Source organism: Falco rusticolus, chromosome 1, assembly GCF_015220075.1.
Source record: "Falco rusticolus isolate bFalRus1 chromosome 1, bFalRus1.pri, whole genome shotgun sequence".
Taxonomy (NCBI): domain Eukaryota; kingdom Metazoa; phylum Chordata; class Aves; order Falconiformes; family Falconidae; genus Falco; species Falco rusticolus.
In genome coordinates, this window is record NC_051187.1 from 92,698,953 (window position 1) to 92,716,018 (window position 17,066).

The window sequence follows — 17,066 nt, forward strand, 5'->3', positions numbered from 1 at the left end:
GAAATGAGATTTTTCCTACCAATAATGACAATCAATATAACTAGAGCAGAACATTTGCAGTATTTGCATTTTTTCTTTAATGGTTAGGGAAAGTCATCAGAAGCAATGGCTGGAGAGAAATTAATGAGTAGATAGGGCCTGTCTGCCAACAGATATTTTTATGTTATCACGAAAATCATTTGCTGTTATACTCAGGTGTAGGTGAATTTAATTTCTAAGTGGATTTTCAGTTTCAGCAGGCAAAAATTAGTACCTCTAAGTAGGATGAGTTTGTCTAACATATGGCGTGACTCACACTTTCTGGAGTTTATTGCTGTTGTAGAAGATGCTCTGAATCCATTTCTGTTTGCATGAGATCAGGAAGGCCCTCACTGTGTCCGTGGTCCCTGCTGTTCATGTGTGTTAGCATAGATCTGACCCATTTGGGGATTGATATCAACTGTTTTTCATTTGTAGGTTTTGCTGCTATCATTAAGCTTTTTGATTTTAAAGGACATGGAGTGCTTTTTAGAGGCATCACTTTCTGGGGGTGATGAAGTAAAGTTGCAGGTTCTTATATATTCATAAGCATAAATAAATGGGCATACATAAATTCTGCAAAATAGTATCTCTCTGCTTAGGACCCTGCCCTTGGCAATGTATCAGTATAGGTTGTAGCTGTTCTAGTAAAGATGTAGAAGGCTTTTTTTTTTTTTTTTTTTGTCTTTACCACTATAATTAGAAACTAATAGCAAAGATGGCAGTCAGTTTAATTTAGATGTGATTTATACATGTTTAATTTCATTGTTTAAAATACAGTTGCTTTAGAGGGGTATGGGCTCTGAATTATTTGTTCTTATTCCCTCCACTTAGTAGCAGAGTCTAAAGAGAGCACCCATATGCTTTTTTGAATCCTTAACGCCTGAAGTCCAGAAAATCAAGAATTGACATAAATAATGTATTACTTCAAGAATGGACAGAAGAAATTAAATTAAGAAAATGAGTCAAGACTGTAAATAAATTAATACCAGTGCATTTCAGAAACTCTTAGCGATTTAAACCAACTTAAAATGGCACCAGAAAGTTTTCAGATCAGCATAGATAATACAGCAGAGCTGCAATGGGCTTTTTGTGTACGTTGTTAAATAAGCAAAGTCTGAAAAGTCACCATATGCAATAGTATAGACTGGATTTCCTGAAATTATTTACTCAAGAACAAACCAGGTGAACAGACTGAGTTTTATTTCTAGTCCATGCCTCAGTGCTGCTTGGGATAGCAGCTTCCTTCAAATGTCCCCCACTGTCAGGTTTGCATTGATTTAAAAGCTCTGGTGTGCTGCTGAGACAAGACATGTTATAATATCCTTCTGGGAAGAAATAGCTTCAAAGCAACTCGGTAACAATACCTTTATTAATCATGTGATCGAATATAAAAGGATGAATTTAAACATGTATTATTAGGCTAATGACTGAGTTACATCCTCTCTGAGTGCAAATGGTGTAGTTCTGTAGCGTGAATTATTCCTGATTTATATCAACTGAATACTGGCCCGTGCTATGTAATGCTACTCTGGTATAAGATAGCTTTGGTCTAACAGCTCAGAAAAACCTTAGGAATCATACTCTTTCATAATGTTTGTTGTTAAACAAGTACTAGTAAAATGTTTTAAATTCATACAAAAAGTGGCCTTTTGTGAAAGGTATGCAAATTGACTATGAATTTCATTAACTGTACCCTCTCCTGGGAAATCTGGAGAAGCCCAACAATAGCAGGTGACATTAACTGCTTTTTTTAAAGGCCAGCCATAGAGCTTTATAGGTTTATTTTTTTAACTTAAAAATGACAATTCATTGACCTTAAGAGAGAAATACCTAATAAGGTCCTAATAAGGCTCAACTGTTTACTGTCAGCTCAGAAAACGTGGAAATACAGTACTCCTGAAAGTTCTTCAGGAGTTGGGGGCTGCTCCCTCAGAGCAGCTGTCTATTTAAATTCAAGTTTATCAGCTGGAGTTCCCCAAATGATCAAAACTCCTTTGTTGTAAAACAATGAGTCAGTGTCTAGAGATGCACCTAGAAGCAGATTGCAGAAGAATGTGGCTTAGAGGCCACAGGGGCAATAAACCCTATTTGCTACAGGTTGTTAGATAAAGCTGTCTTGAGACTGCCACAGACAATAATGGTGTTCCCTGCAAATTAGGATAGACATTTAATTTGGGTAAAACACTAGCTCACCAAGCATCTATAGAAAAAATACATTTGCAGAGTAATCATTGCTCTTACTTTAGTAAGTTTAATTCTTATGAAGTAATGATCTCACAGATCAAAGGCAAATCCCCTGGGAAATGAAGTGATGAGCATAAATATAAGAACACATACAAAGATGTAAGTAGACCAGTATTCTGGCAGTGGCCAGTAGCTAAAGAATTGGGAGAGAATAGCCGAACAGGGCAAGCAGAAAGTAAAACCTTTCCTGCTCTTGCTTCTAACGTCTGTCAAACCACAGCTTAGGGACTCTGTGAATGTGAAAAATTTCTTTTTTGGTGTGTGTGTTACATAATAGCCTTTGATATTTTTTTTTTCTTCTGTATGTTTTTCTAATTGCTTGTTAACCCACCTAAGCTTTTGACATCTCCGACATCCTGTAGCTATGGGCTCTACAATTTAATTACATGCTTTGTGAAAAGTGTTTCCTTTTGTTTGCTTTGAGCCTGCCACTTGATAACCAAGTCTCCAAAGTTTCTTCATAGTGGGAACCAGGGAACAGTTCTCCGTGTACTTTATTCCAGTTAATATTTTACAGGATTTCATCATATTTATCTCATGGGTGTTTCTTTTCCCCCTAGTCTTTTTTCACGCCTCCTCATTAAATAACAACTTTTTATCACCCTGGGTACACTTTTCTGTATCTTCTCTAGTTCTCCAGAGTCCATTTTCAGAGGTAGGGAGTAGAGCTCTGTTCAATATTCAACAAGTTTTATTCTGTATTCCAACTGTGCCTACCATTCTGCTGCTTTCATGATCTCTTGTGAGTATTGGGCTGAAGTTTATATAGACGTGTTCATAAAGGCTCCCAAAATTCTGGTTAGAGTGGACATAGCTAATTTAGACTCATTATAGTAATAGTTGTTTTGTATTAATGAATGTTGATATTAGTCAGATATTTTCTTGTCCAGACACTCATTATTATGATATATATGATATGATATGATATATGATAACCTTCTGTAGCTTTTTGCAGCTAGGTTTTTTTTCAAATCACTAAATAATTTAACATTGTCGGCAAAATTTCTCATCTCTTCATCAGCATCCCTGGATCCTGCATCTAGACTCTGAATAGAAGAGATATCCAAATCCTTTTTGAGCTTTTCTGCAAAACTCCCTTCAGAGAATTTTTTTAAGAATTATAATTCTTTATTTTTTATCACTTAACAAATCAAGAATCTTAAGGAATATTTTTCCAGTTATTCCAAGTAACTTATTGTCTATAAGACCCCTTGGTGAGTAACTTTGTTAAAAGATTTTTGGACTTCAAGTACATTATGCCAGCCACATCTCCCATGCCACTATACTATTGAATTTTTCAAAGAGCTCCAATACGTTTACAAGGCACAATAATACATTATAAAAGCTGAATTAGCTTTCCTCATTATATCATATTTATCTGTAGGTCTGCCAGTTTTTAAAATTTAGTTTCCTTTGTTTTTTTTCCTGATAAAGACATCAGATTTACTCATATATATTTTCTTCTACTCCAGCTGAAACCTGTCAGTAGAACTGGTTTACTTTTGTTGCCATTGATTCTCTCAGCACTGAGATAACTTTCAGTTGTACTAATCATCCGGCAATTTCATATTTGAGTTTCTTTGACTCTTTGGTGAATATCATGTCTTGTGGTGATTTGTTACTATTCATTTTATTGATTTGTTCTAAGAATTTTTTAACTGAGAGTCCAATTGCAGACAATTCCTACAACTCTCCCTCTATAAAAAAGATTCCTATGTGGAAACCAGTCTAATCTCTTCTACAGAAAACACCAATATGAAGAATTAATTTAACTGCTCAGCTGTTGCCTTATCTACTTTTACAGCTCCTCAATCATCTATTGGTGCTAGAGTCTTTGGCAGACTGCCTGCTTTTGATGCCAAAAAGATTTTATTATTAGTTTTTATATCTTTATTAAAAGTTCCTTAAAATCTTTTCAGATTTTTTTATGGCTTTATATTTCACTTTCTAGACTTACACTCTTTTCTAATTTCCACATTCACACAAAAAATTAATTTCTGAAAGCTGACTTTATGCTAGCAACAATTTAACGAAGTTCTTTTTTTAAACTTATTCCACAACTGTTGTATTTTTTTTTAATGGCATCTTCTGTTGTTTGTATGAATAAAATTTTTTGAATGATTTTATTTTCTCATGACAAAAAGGTGAGGAATACATTCTTTTTTTTTTGATAGTGAACTGTATTAAAAGTATACTGATGGTATATATAGTTGTACTGCCAGCCCCTAACTTCAGTACTAGTGTGTGTGAATTTCAGTTTTGTTTTGCTGCTGCTGGAACTATGCAGTGTTATTCCTGTATTTTCTCCAAATCTTTGGAGGCACAAAATTAAGATCTGAGGTATGATGCCGGAACTGTTGATTTTGAGATACAACCTAAGGATGCAGTTTTATAATAATTGTTGTAATCATACCAAAAGCTGGATTTAATTTTTTAAGAACTGTGCCTCCAGGTAATTAACCAGATGCCAAACGAAGGTTCTTTATTTTAGGGTGCTGTTTTAATCCAATGAAGTAAAATCAAGTGTATGATTTTGCTACTGTTTCAAAGAATATCTGTTTACATTCTCAAAATTTGTATGATTTAAATGATTTGGAGACATATTGCTGTTCTGTATTCTGCTTCCTGGTCCTGTAGACCATCTATAGGAAAGATTAATATTAACATAAGCAAGTCAACACACATGTACACAGAGAAACTAAGTATTCTGATGTAATATTGCAAACCTCAGTGTAGTCCAGTATATCTAGGACCTCAAGGAGCAAACCCTATGTTTTACGTTGAGTAATTATATACTGGAAAAGTCTGTTTCCTGGTTTTGACAAAGATACAACTGATTATTTTTCCCTGGTTGCCCCCTCCTTGCCTTCTTTTTTACCCAGAAAGATTTGCTTATTTTACTAGGACTCACGCAGATAGTATATGTGACTTACTTTAGTATGCTGATTTCATTTCTTTCCTGGAGAAAAACTTTTTAAATAATTCAGGACTTTGACATAAAGTTTTGTGTTTGCTAATCTATCAGGTCTTATTCATGCAATTTTTGGTAACATGAAATAGAGAAGACTTTGCCAGTGCCATAGTGATGAATATCTTCAAAATGTTCTGCTTCATTTCCTATTCATTATGTTAATGAAATATTTTCATGAATGGAGGTGTTCATCGCCTGGTGTTCAAACTGCCTCTCAATGCCATCACAGGCACTGCACTCATCCACAGATGAACATGCTCCAACTATCATTACTAGCTGCAGAGACATTTCCAATATCCTTATTGGAGACTTTCTGCAGACCATGTCTGGCACATCTGGACACTCTTCCACCTCTTGGAGGTGAAAAAAGTCCCACTTCTCGGGTATTGAGATCACTATTCAGTTTCACTACTTCTGTGATGATTTAAGTGTCCAGCATTCTCTGCGCAATTGCCTGGGGGGTGCAGGCACTGTACCAAGATATATGCTGAAAATCAGTCTGCAAACCTTGCTGTTACTATGAACTAGGATAAAGACAATTACTCATGTTGTGTGTTAGTAGCATAACTCAGAAAAATATAGATTTTGTTTAAGAAAAACATAGTTCACTGGAATTTAGATGGGGAGCTATTTTGTATCAACCGAACTAAATCCAATTGGAGATGCGGAGAATTTATCAGCGCATCCAAATCTAGGATGTGAACATACAACTTGATACTTACTCTCCAGAGTGCTGTCTGGTTACTGCAGAATTTTTTTCCATCTTTACTAGCCCCCTGCTTTCCTCCAGGCAATGCATTGACAGCAAGGGTGGGTTTGAAGGACAGTGGATTGAGTAGTTTGCTGAGCAAATGACAGGCATAGGGCAATGAGGAAAGGGAGGTGTAAGTCCCATTTGCTAATGCACCTTAGACCAGTGCTACCAGGGCTATTAGTACAGCTTGAATGAGAATTGTCATAATAAATATATAATATATATATTTATAATATATATAATTATATAAAACCATATATGATAAACAGCAGAGTGTCTACTGTGATAGCTGCACTATGCAAAGTATTACCTGTTTTGTATGTCCAAATTGTTGAGATTTACTTGCTGGAGGGTGTTTCTTCCTTTTCTATTCCTTGTTATCTGTATATGTCAATAAAATTTCAGTTTTCTGCCTGCCTGTTCTGAAGTTTGCCATCAGCTTCTGCCATTTTACAGCAAAATGCCTTCTATTCAGATAAGGGAATACCAACCTTTTTATTGGTTCAAAAGATGAAGTGGAATTTTCAAGGGGAGGAGGAGAGATGCTGCTTTCTTCTAGTTCTTTCCAGCCACTATAAAAAGAGAAAAGGATGTTTATATTCCTGTAAATATATTGACTTTGGAATAGCAAATGTATTTTGAGCTTAAAATCAGATGAAATGAAACTTTACTAGATGCTTTGGACATATTTCAGATCCTTCCCACTTTATTTCCAATCTGCTAACCTACCTGTGTTACTAAACTCCTGAAAAGGAAGATACAGGGTGATGCTTAAATCAAACAGCTGATGCAACAACATTATTATTTAAAGTGTAAAAAAAAATTCTAACAAGAATTTGAAGCACCTGTATGTGTCATTGTATTATCATACCTATACCATTGCAGTTATGGGGCTGCTGTGGGTTAAACCCATCTGGTAACTAAATACCATGCAGCTGCTCGCTCACTCCTTCCACCTCTCCCCTGAGGGATGAGGAGGAGAATTGGGAAGGAATGTAAAATTCAGAGGTTGAGATAAGAACAATTTAATAATTTAAATACCATTTAAAAAAACCCCCAGTAATAATAATAATAACAAATAACAATTATAATGAAAAGGAGGCAGAAAGGAAGAGGAATAAAATCCAAAAGGAAGGGAGAAAAGAAAACAAGTGATGCACAATATAGTTGCTCCGCACCCGCTGACCGATGCCCAGCCAGTCCCCAAGCAGCGATCGGCCAGACCTGGCCAGCTCCCCCCAGTTTATATACTGAGCGTGACGTCACATGGTATGGAATATCCCTTTGGCAAGTTCGGGTCGGCTGTCCCACTTGCGTCCCCTCCCAACTTCTTGTGCCCCTCCAGCCCTCTTGCTGGCAGGGCCTGAGGAACTGAAAAGTCCCTGACTTGGTATAAGCATTACCCAGCATCAACCAGAAACATCCATGTGTTATCAACGTGGTTCTCACACCAAATCCAAAACACAGCCCTGCGCTATCTACTAAGAACAAAATTAATCCTATCCCAGCTGAAACCAGGGCAAGACACTAGAGTCATTTAGTTTAGTTAGAAGAATAAAGAAGTGAGAAGTTTGTGAATAACCAAAAATAAAGTATTTTCTATATTTAGAAACAATAAACATTCATAAGCCTGGTACAAAAGAGCTCAGCATTTTCATTGACCTAACAGTCAGGCATCTCTGCGCAAATTGTTTGATCCAAACTCTTGCCTGCACTGAGGTGTGACCCAAACTGATTTTTTTCCAGGCCTTATAAACCTAGCTTTGAAGCTGAGTTCCTTGGGTCTATTTTCTTTTTTACAACTTATCATCCCCCCTACAACTCTTCCTTATTGGGGGGGACTGTTTTCTCCTATATGGGAAGAGATACAGGGCTAAAAAAGAAATAACAGAGGAATGAATACTTCAATGTCTACCGGCAGAAAACTGCCATGTGTTTTTTATCACTATATTGCATTTACCTCTGATCTTTACAGGTCAATACACATACTGTGAAACAAGACGTATTTCAGTGAGGATTCACTTGAAAACTTGAGCTCGTTAACAAAACAGTTGGAAATCCCTTGGACTTTACAGCAAGGTTTTGGTGAAGATCCTCAGTGCCATTAGAATACTTTACTGCAATATTCCATCTTTTTTGTCCTGCATGCCCCTTCTGAAGTGATCTTTCCTCCAGACTGCCAAGAAATTATATTATTCCTATGTCTCCTGTAGGCATTCCTTCTTACGTTGTTTCCTTGGGAGTTTGGAATAACCTCCTCCCTACCATAACACTTCTCCTTCACTTGTCTCATGAGCAAACATTTGGCTGTTGAGAGTAATCGGTGGCAGAGATGTTGGAGTAGGCCGAATGTTAGTGGTATGTTTAAAATACCAAAACAGAGTTTTCTAAGCTGCCTAGAAAGTTGGGCTTTTTATGTAAAGTTTCATCAGTCAGTGGAATAATGAAGAAATGTTCATTGGAAAACTGCTTATTTCTGTGTAATTTATTGTAATACCAGGTCTAATGATGCCTTACTCTTGTATTAATTTCAGTATGATAGTCAGGTTCTCTGATAACACTGAAAACAGCATACAAGACATCACGTTGTCCTGACAAAGAACCAGGTAAGCATGCTGTCTTCCAGACATATATAGAGATTGTGTATGTAGGCTTGGAGGTGATTTGCTGTTTGCGGGATGACAAATTGAGGTGTGTGAACATTATTGTATCCATTTCTGATTCCTTCAGAACCTCTCTTCAGACTTCTGCATGTTTTCTGGCAACGAGTAATCTTGCCTCGCTGTTAGAATTTGACTTTACAATTTGTCTTACTGTATGTTAAGACTGATCCTCCAGAAAGCTGAGGTGTTTAAAAAGACCTTTATGCCACTTTCCACAGTAAGCTGACAAAGGGGAAAGAGGGTCCATAGCTATTTAAGATCTATGTAGAAGGTCCTGAGGGCAGTGAGTTGATCCTTCAATTTTTATGTGGCTTTCAGATCTTCACAGATGAAATCAGGAGAGCTGGAGCACAACAGAGGAACTCTGTACATAATTCTGAGCTATGAAATGACCAGAGATGCCAAAGGATCTGGGCTAGTAGGTTAACAAATATTTCTCGAGGGTGTTGTTTTTCAGTATATGGAAGTCATAAATAAGCACTTATAAAATTATAAAAATGTTTTAAATTACTTTTTTTCCTAATGAATTGAGAATAAGATCTGATGGATTCGTATGAAGTTTGCCACTATAGATATTTTCATTTACACAAAGCTTTTTTCATACACAGACAACCTTTATTACTGCTAGAATCTTAGGGATGCATAAACTTCCGTCAATTATTTTTCCAATTTTAGTGTTTGCTCATTCACATTTTTAGTGAATCATATGATGAGAGCTTTGATTCAATACTTTAGAATATGCTTGTTGTTTTGCCAAAAATACCACAAGTATTTTTTCTTTAGAATACTGAATAATTTTTCTGAGATGGAAGCATAACATTTACCCTTCTTTCATGTACAGTTAGAGCGATAAGTCACTATGGAAGACAAAATAATTTTAAAATTTAGGAAAAAACCTGCTTTTCTATCTGTAGTTACTCTAATACTTTTGCTTTTGATATCTAATCATGCAGTAGCATCTCACAAACATGATTATTGTGTTTATCAGTGTCTATAGGTAGTCACCTTTCAATGGGGAATAGATTCTTCATGATAATGCTTTTCTCCCAGGTTTAGTTCTTTTAAACTTACAATGCCTGTAAACTGATAATATCTTAATATTTGTTTCATTTTGATGGTGCTGGTGGATTTACTATCACCGAGAAGCAAATGTGACGTAAATGTATTATATACTAATGTAATACCTTCACTAATATTACTGTGTATTGATATTTTCCATGATTGTTGGACTAAATTTGAAAAATAAAGCTCTTTGCAAGCAGGACAAGAGCTAAACAGCTGTGGTTGTGTTAAGTGTTTCTAAAAATAATAACAGTGCATGGTGCACTGTTATTTCTTTTGTGTTTAAAATTGTGTTAGGCCTATAAAAATCAGTATGTAAAATTTGTCATGAAATAATTTGGAACTTAAGGGGCTGTGGGCCTCAGGATTATGTGTTACAGAAATGAGATTTTATTAACATTGGAAAATGGCCGTACTGATTCAAGAAAGCTGTATTGTCTTTCTCAATTTGAAATGACATGAAATATTTTGCTAGGATTTCACTTCAAAGTGTTCAGAGTGCACAGTGTTAGACTGGCATGCAATTACTGCAAGCATGGGCACAAGCAGAAATGTATCTGGCTCCAAAGATTATGGCCTTGGATATCAGTGTATTTTCTTGGTGCCCTGTGACTTGTGAAAATATTGATTAGAGTGAAGATAATATCGTAAAGGGGTACAGACCACTTAATGTTTGCCTCATGCTTTATATGTATAAATGCTTATACAAATGATTATGTTGTGGATGCATCCTATGATATTTTATTCATCTGTGTGTGCACAGAAGATTCTAGAAGCTCCAGAGTGCTAAAAATGAATTTAACCAAATAATTTTTTTGATGATGATGACTATGAAGATGATGATTATTACTACAAACATGCTTACCACGGGCAGATTTTTAAATGAATAATTACTATAAACTGATACAAAAATGATAAGAAATGCACCATCCTGTCATGGAAATCTTTAATGACATGACATTGGAAAGTCCGTGACAACATACAGGTGAAAACCTACTTCCATTAGTGCAGATTTAATTGAGAAATTGTGTAAATATCAATGGAATTCTTTATCTGGAAAAGCCTTTTTATGCACCCTTCAGTTGTCTCTAAGCAAACATTTAAATATTTTTCTGATTTACAACTTTTGAGAGATTTTAATTAGGATGTTTTTCTGCAGTTATGTGTAGAGAGGCATATGTGCTCTTGTCATGCTAATTGCATGGCTGTCCACCTTGGGACACTCTTCAGCTGTGCTCCTTTTCCTGTATTTCATGTTCAGGTCTCATCCTAACACACAGCGGGGGTGTGACGGAGAGCGCACCTTGGCTGAGAGTTCAAGAACAATCTTGGATCCCATAGGATTAGTATGCTCTGATTTTGATCACTTTGATTCTAAAATGGATTCTAAAGAGCAGATGTGAATTACATTTTTATTCAAGTATGTCTTAAAATTGCTTCAGGCTAAAGTAGTTTAATCTTCCAGTAAGATACAGGCAAATAATGTTGACACAGTTAATAAAAACAGTTTTAAAGCTTAGTTGGAACATTCTCCTTGGCTTGGAATTAAACACAGCTCAAGTGCAGTTTGCTCTCATCCATAATGGCTAGTTAAACATTGTTATATTCATTTTATTCTGAAGATACCTCTTGTAAAATGTTTTAATACAAGTATATCTGGCCTGCAGTATCGGTCAGAAAGCAACTGCTGTTGGCAGTTATTTCAGTTCTAATGTGCAATAACACAGCAGAAGCAATTCAGTGAATCACAGAAGTAGCTTCAGGGAGCCCACAGGCCATAGAACTAATTTCAGCCTGTAAATAAATAAAAGATGTGAAAATACAGTTCCCACTTTCTCAGTGGAATCAGAATGACAAGGTCAATAGACACGGATTACTGAACTGTACACATTTACAATATTGGTACTTGTACCACACAGAGTATAAATATACAAATCCTTCCCACCCTGTCAGTCTAATGAGAATTATGTTGTTTACAAAATAGTGATACAATACTTCAGAGAAAAGCAACATAATTTGCTTTTGTTTTGATATGCAAATAATTTTCATGATTCAAAGGAACTGATTTTGGAATATATCCTGGTAATGGCCATAGAGACTGCTTTTTATTTTCTGATTCAGCCTGAGAAAAATATCAGAATTCGTGCTAAAGTTGCCAACAGGAAAGTAAGAAATAAAGTGTTCTACCCGTTTCCTCATTTTTACTATGTTTCAGTTATATTTTATTTATAAAAAATAGTTCACAACATTAGGAACAAATAGGGGGGAACAAAAAAGCCAAAGAATTTAGAGGAAAAAACTGTTTTGTTAAATTCTGGTGCCATTTACTCTCTGGGTTACAAGAGTTAGCTGAAATGCATAGTAATATTTTCTCTGGTGGCCATTTTCCAGGCATATGAGATCAGAATATCTTTCTTTTTTTCTTAAAACCTAAGAAGTTTAATATTCTGAGGATGTAGTTAACAGTGCATCTACTATAACATAGCTGGAGCCCCCAGATCTGCAATTTTTTCCTGGGTTATCATTTTATTCTATTCCTACATCAATGAGTCTTTTGTTCTTGGCGAAGGAACAGTCCTTTCCTCCTCTTCATAGCTCCCAAACAATGAGAAAACCTTCCTGCTCAGCAAAAAGAACACACAAGAGCCATTCAGACCAATTAATTCCTACAACTTCTGCATACTGGCAGTGATCTCTGTTTCTAATTTATTTAGGCAATTAATAGATACAACCCCCTTGTCTCCTCCCTTGCCTCACCTATCTTCCTATCTGTTTAGACTCTGAAACTTGGGCAAAGTCAGACAACAATAAAATCCAGAAATTAGGTTGTGATAATACAATAATACATTTACACTTGACCCATATTGCCAAAGTCCTTGATAATGTCATTTAATTGCATTTCTCTGATGAAATCTTATGATAGGACTACTTATTAGCATTGAGTATCTTGGAAATCAATCTTATGATATGCTTATGAGACATATTTCGATCTATTTGAAATGAAAATCTATGTCATTACAGTATATATCACATAAAGAGTTCCTTTCACTGTCCAGACTTTTACATATGCCAAACATTTTGTATCATTATCAATTGACTTAATAATTTTTCGTCCTGCCTCACTGGATAATGATTCTCTGCAGCTTAGTAAAGTTCATGAAACAAGAGGAGCTGTTGTCTGTATAATGTCTGCCCGATTTACTGCAGAAATAGGTAGATTTACCATGACTGAAGGAAAAATCCAGTGGAAAGGAAATCTTCACATTGAAGCAAATGAATATGCTGCCATGAAAAAAAAATTCTAACTATCTCTGAATTTTTGCAATGGCAAATGTGCCTTTTAAACCACTATTGTCACATATTAATTTTAATTTTCTAGAACATGTCATATTTGTTTTTAAAACATTCTATTTTGCATTCTCAGCTATAGCTAAATCCAAGGGACTTCTATCTTAAAAATATAAAGTCCTATCTAACATTCAGTACTGTGGGAAAATCAGATACAAGTATATTGGAATAGGCATTTGATGTAATGGATGTTTTTACCTTACATTTTCTCTCTTCCCTTTTTGTTAATTGGAGAGTATAATCCTATTTTCTCACAGGAGCGTGCAACAATAGATTAATTAAGGTTTGGAAAGTATTCAGATTCTAGAGTACCAAGACCCTGATTGAAAAGCCCCTGAGAAAATCTGTGTGATTCAGTCCACAAGGAGGAATTGAATACTGACCAATAAATAAGGCCTATAAATACATATTGAAAGCCCAGAGAACGTATTGAAGAACTGCGTGTCAGGTAACTGCTGTCTCTCTGCTGTTCTGTGTAAAGGTACAGTGTGTGATTCCAATCCAGATACAACACAACAGTTTTTCAGCTTGCAAACAGGGATGCCTATGTGAGTTTGCGTGAAAACGTAAGCTCATGACAACTGGATAACCAGTTTAATTTTTTGTAAACAAGCAAAGAAAACAAAACTTTAACTGAACTGTTAGAGCTAGAAAGGCAGAAACCAACTGAAATATTGTCAATATCAAACTATAAATTAAAAAAACCCAAATCTGCTCTGAATTTATCTTCCCAGATCTTTTTGGTTATATAATGACAGTTTCTTTCTGCTTGGTGGTTTTTTTTTTTTGGTTTTTTTTTTGGTCTTCTTTGTGGAAGACCATCAGAAATAATAAAGGAAATCTATTCTTTTGGCTTTCCTTTAATTAAGCTGTTAGGCAGTTAATTAAGTTTAAGCATGTGAGTGATCTGGAAGGCTTCAGCAGAACCGCATACACGCTCAAGGTTAAACATATGTTTTGGTGTTTTAGTGTTGCCTTGTAGATGACATCCAGGAAAACCTAAATGCTCAAATGAAGAATGATTTAAGTTAATATGATATTCCGCAAACTGGTGTGAGTTTTCTTGTATGGCCTATGGCCTTTGTGGACAAAAAGAGCCTATAGCTGTGTTTCTAAGAGCTGCTCCACAAAGGGAGAGAGAAAGGCAGTTCCCAAGCAGAATCAATTTTCTCAGGCAATGCCATAAGCTTCCTCTCAGTTTCCATTGCAGCCCAGGGAAAAGTCACTTGAATTTCACACAAAACTAGAATTGCTTTACATCTGTGTTATATAAAGGACATTGTAGACATTCTTTTATTCATTAAGTTAAATATGTGATATCCAAGTTATCAGGTGTACCGTGTGAGTTGACATCTACTGTTTTTCAGCATATTAAGTTATTTTTAAAATATGATGGACTTGATTTTATTGTCGTTGACTTTGATAGAAAAAATTCCAAGTATTTTAAAGATTACAAAGAGGCTTGAGAAAAGTATATAGGTTGCAAATACGATAGCATCAAATGCAGTTATGGTGTATGTTGTTCAACTATCTAATTCAGTCATTAATCAACTACTATGGGGAGTGATAGGAGGTCTGTTATTACTGACTATTTACAGTTATTTGAGAAATGGTAGGGTACGGGGTTTGTAAGGAAGACGTACCAGAAGGCAATTACCTAACAAGTAATTTGATTAATACCATAAACCTAACCTGTACATTTGAATGTCACATGTGAAATCAAGGCTTGTAAGATGACAATGAGCCTTATATTGTTATTTACCTACTGTGTACACCACTTAGAAAAGACATACATGATTGTTATTAGTGAAAGAGAAAATAGTGCTTTTTTCAAATGTTCTTGAAATCTTAACAGGGTACGGTGGTGTCAATACAGGTACTGGAGTTACAGGATGGTTTTTCAAAGCAACATACTTAAAAAATGAAAACCAAAATACATTTCTAGATAGAGGTACATCCAAAGTCCTGCAGAGCTTCCGCAAGATGATGGAATCAAAAAAATGACACTATTAGAGGAGTTTGTCCTCTGCCCTTAAGCATAAATGAAGTGAAGATGTCAGCTCACATTCTGTCTTCTCTGTGACTCCAGATATGGCACAACAGCATTGTGGCTAGGCTTTCACTCTCTGTTTTTGTAAAAGTGTCAACTTCTGTTTCAAATGCACCAGTTCTTATTTTTGCTTTCCCATTCACCCATGACAGTTCACCAGCCAGTTTAAGGAAAAACAGTTTTAAGAATTCATGCCTCGGTGATATGAACACCTGAGCTCCCTTGTGTGTTTCAATGCAGGAGCTAACAAGTGAGGACAGGTGATTTGTACTGTAGATAATACACTGTTGGGTACCCCAGACGTGTGTCTATTCCTTTGTCAATGATGTTAACAAAAGGCAGGCATGCTGAGTAGTCAACCAGTGGTATAAAATATTTGTCAAATGGATAGATTTATTGGAAAGAATATACTATTGTTGCTCTTCTAATGTATTAGTAAAATGAACAGATAAATAAAACCCACAGCTGAAGGGCACCTTTCCTATGAAATGTAATCATTAATTGTTTAAAAAAGAAAATGGAAGTCTTAATGTTTCTTTCATTGACATTAAATTATGTTTAGCTTTCTCTGGAAATCCTGTGGAGCTGAATTTCCCAAAGCTATATTTATGTTTTTCGTGCAAATGTCCTGGTTTCAGCTGGGATAGGATTAATTTTGTTCTTAGTAGATAGCGCAGGGCTGTGTTTTGGATTTGGTGTGAGAACCACGTTGACAACACATGGATGTTTCTGGTTGATGCTGGGTAATGCTTGTACCAAGTCAGGGACTTTTCAGTTCCTCAGGCCCTGCCAGCAAGAGGGCTGGAGGGGCACAAGAAGTTGGGAGGGGACACAAGTGGGACAGCCCACCTGAACTGGCCAAAGGGATATTCCATACCATGTGACGTCACGCTCAGTATATAAACTGGGGGGAGCTGGCCAGGTCTGGCCGATCGCTGCTTGGGGACTGGCTGGGCATCGGTCAGCGGGTGCGGAGCAACTATGTTGTGCATCACTTGTTTTCTTTTCTCCCTTCCTTTTGGATTTTATTCCTCTTCCCTTCTGCCTCCTTTTCATTATAATTGTTATTTGTTATTATTATTAGTACTGTTTTTTTTTTTTTTAAATGGTATTTAAATTATTAAATTGTTCTTATCTCAACCTCTGAATTTTACATTCCTTCCCAATTCTCCTTCCTATCCACCTGGGTGAGGGGGAGTGAGTGAGTGGCTGCGTGGGGCTTAGTTACCAGCTAAAGCCCTTAGTTTTGGAGATTAGTGGATTTATGGGGGGTGAATACAACAGGCTTTTAAATCTTAATATCTGGAGAGTATATTGACAGGTCATACTTTGATGTGAGGACCATTTCTTAGTTACAGCACAAGGAAATCATTAGCATAATAATACATCTGACATGTAAACATTTAGACCAGAAGTATATAATGTTAATATAGTAACTATATATTATACTATATAATATACTATATGATATTATATAATATATGATATATAAGCTAAAGACATACTCTCAAATTACTTATACTCTACCTTTCCTCTCTTTCAAAGTTTAAGATATAATATATAACACAAAGCCTGTGTCCTCTTAACTGTTTCAGAGAAGAGGACAAAGGGAAATTAAGGAGTGACTCTAAAAATGCTACTGTAAGAAGAGCAAAAGTCCGTAAATGCCCAGAACACTGGCACCAGCATAAAATTCCAGAAGCAGCAGTGGTGTCAAAGAGAATTTCAAAGTTATAAAACTCATCTCACTCATCCCTGTTCCAAATCTTGACATTCAGAATGGAAATTTAGAAAAATGCTTTCAGACTGAATACTTCATTGGCATTTTTTCCATCTCTTTTATTATTCAGACAGAATTTGTTTCCTTTTGTTTTCAGTAAAATCCAAGTCGATGAAAACTGGAAACTTTACTGTGTCAGATTAAAAAATGATGACTGAAAGATACTGTGCCCT

General features: G+C 35.8%; 1 long non-coding RNA gene across 10 annotated transcripts in view; it reads left to right on the forward strand.

Annotated features, from left to right (window-relative positions):
• Window positions 1-2,852: 2,852 nt before the first annotated feature.
• LOC119149169 overlaps window positions 2,853-17,066 on the forward strand; it is an 85,194-nt gene continuing 70,980 nt past the window's right edge. For 7 of the 10 annotated variants that reach the window (XR_005104601.1, XR_005104597.1, XR_005104585.1 and 4 more), the window contains exons 1-3: window positions 2,853-3,007; window positions 8,525-8,596; window positions 8,972-9,071. This is a non-coding gene — a long non-coding RNA (uncharacterized LOC119149169). Of the gene's footprint in view, window positions 3,008-5,465; window positions 5,620-8,524; window positions 8,597-8,971; window positions 9,072-17,066 lie in introns of all 10 variants that reach the window. The other 3 variants (XR_005104595.1, XR_005104604.1, XR_005104603.1) reach the window with 3 other exon arrangements.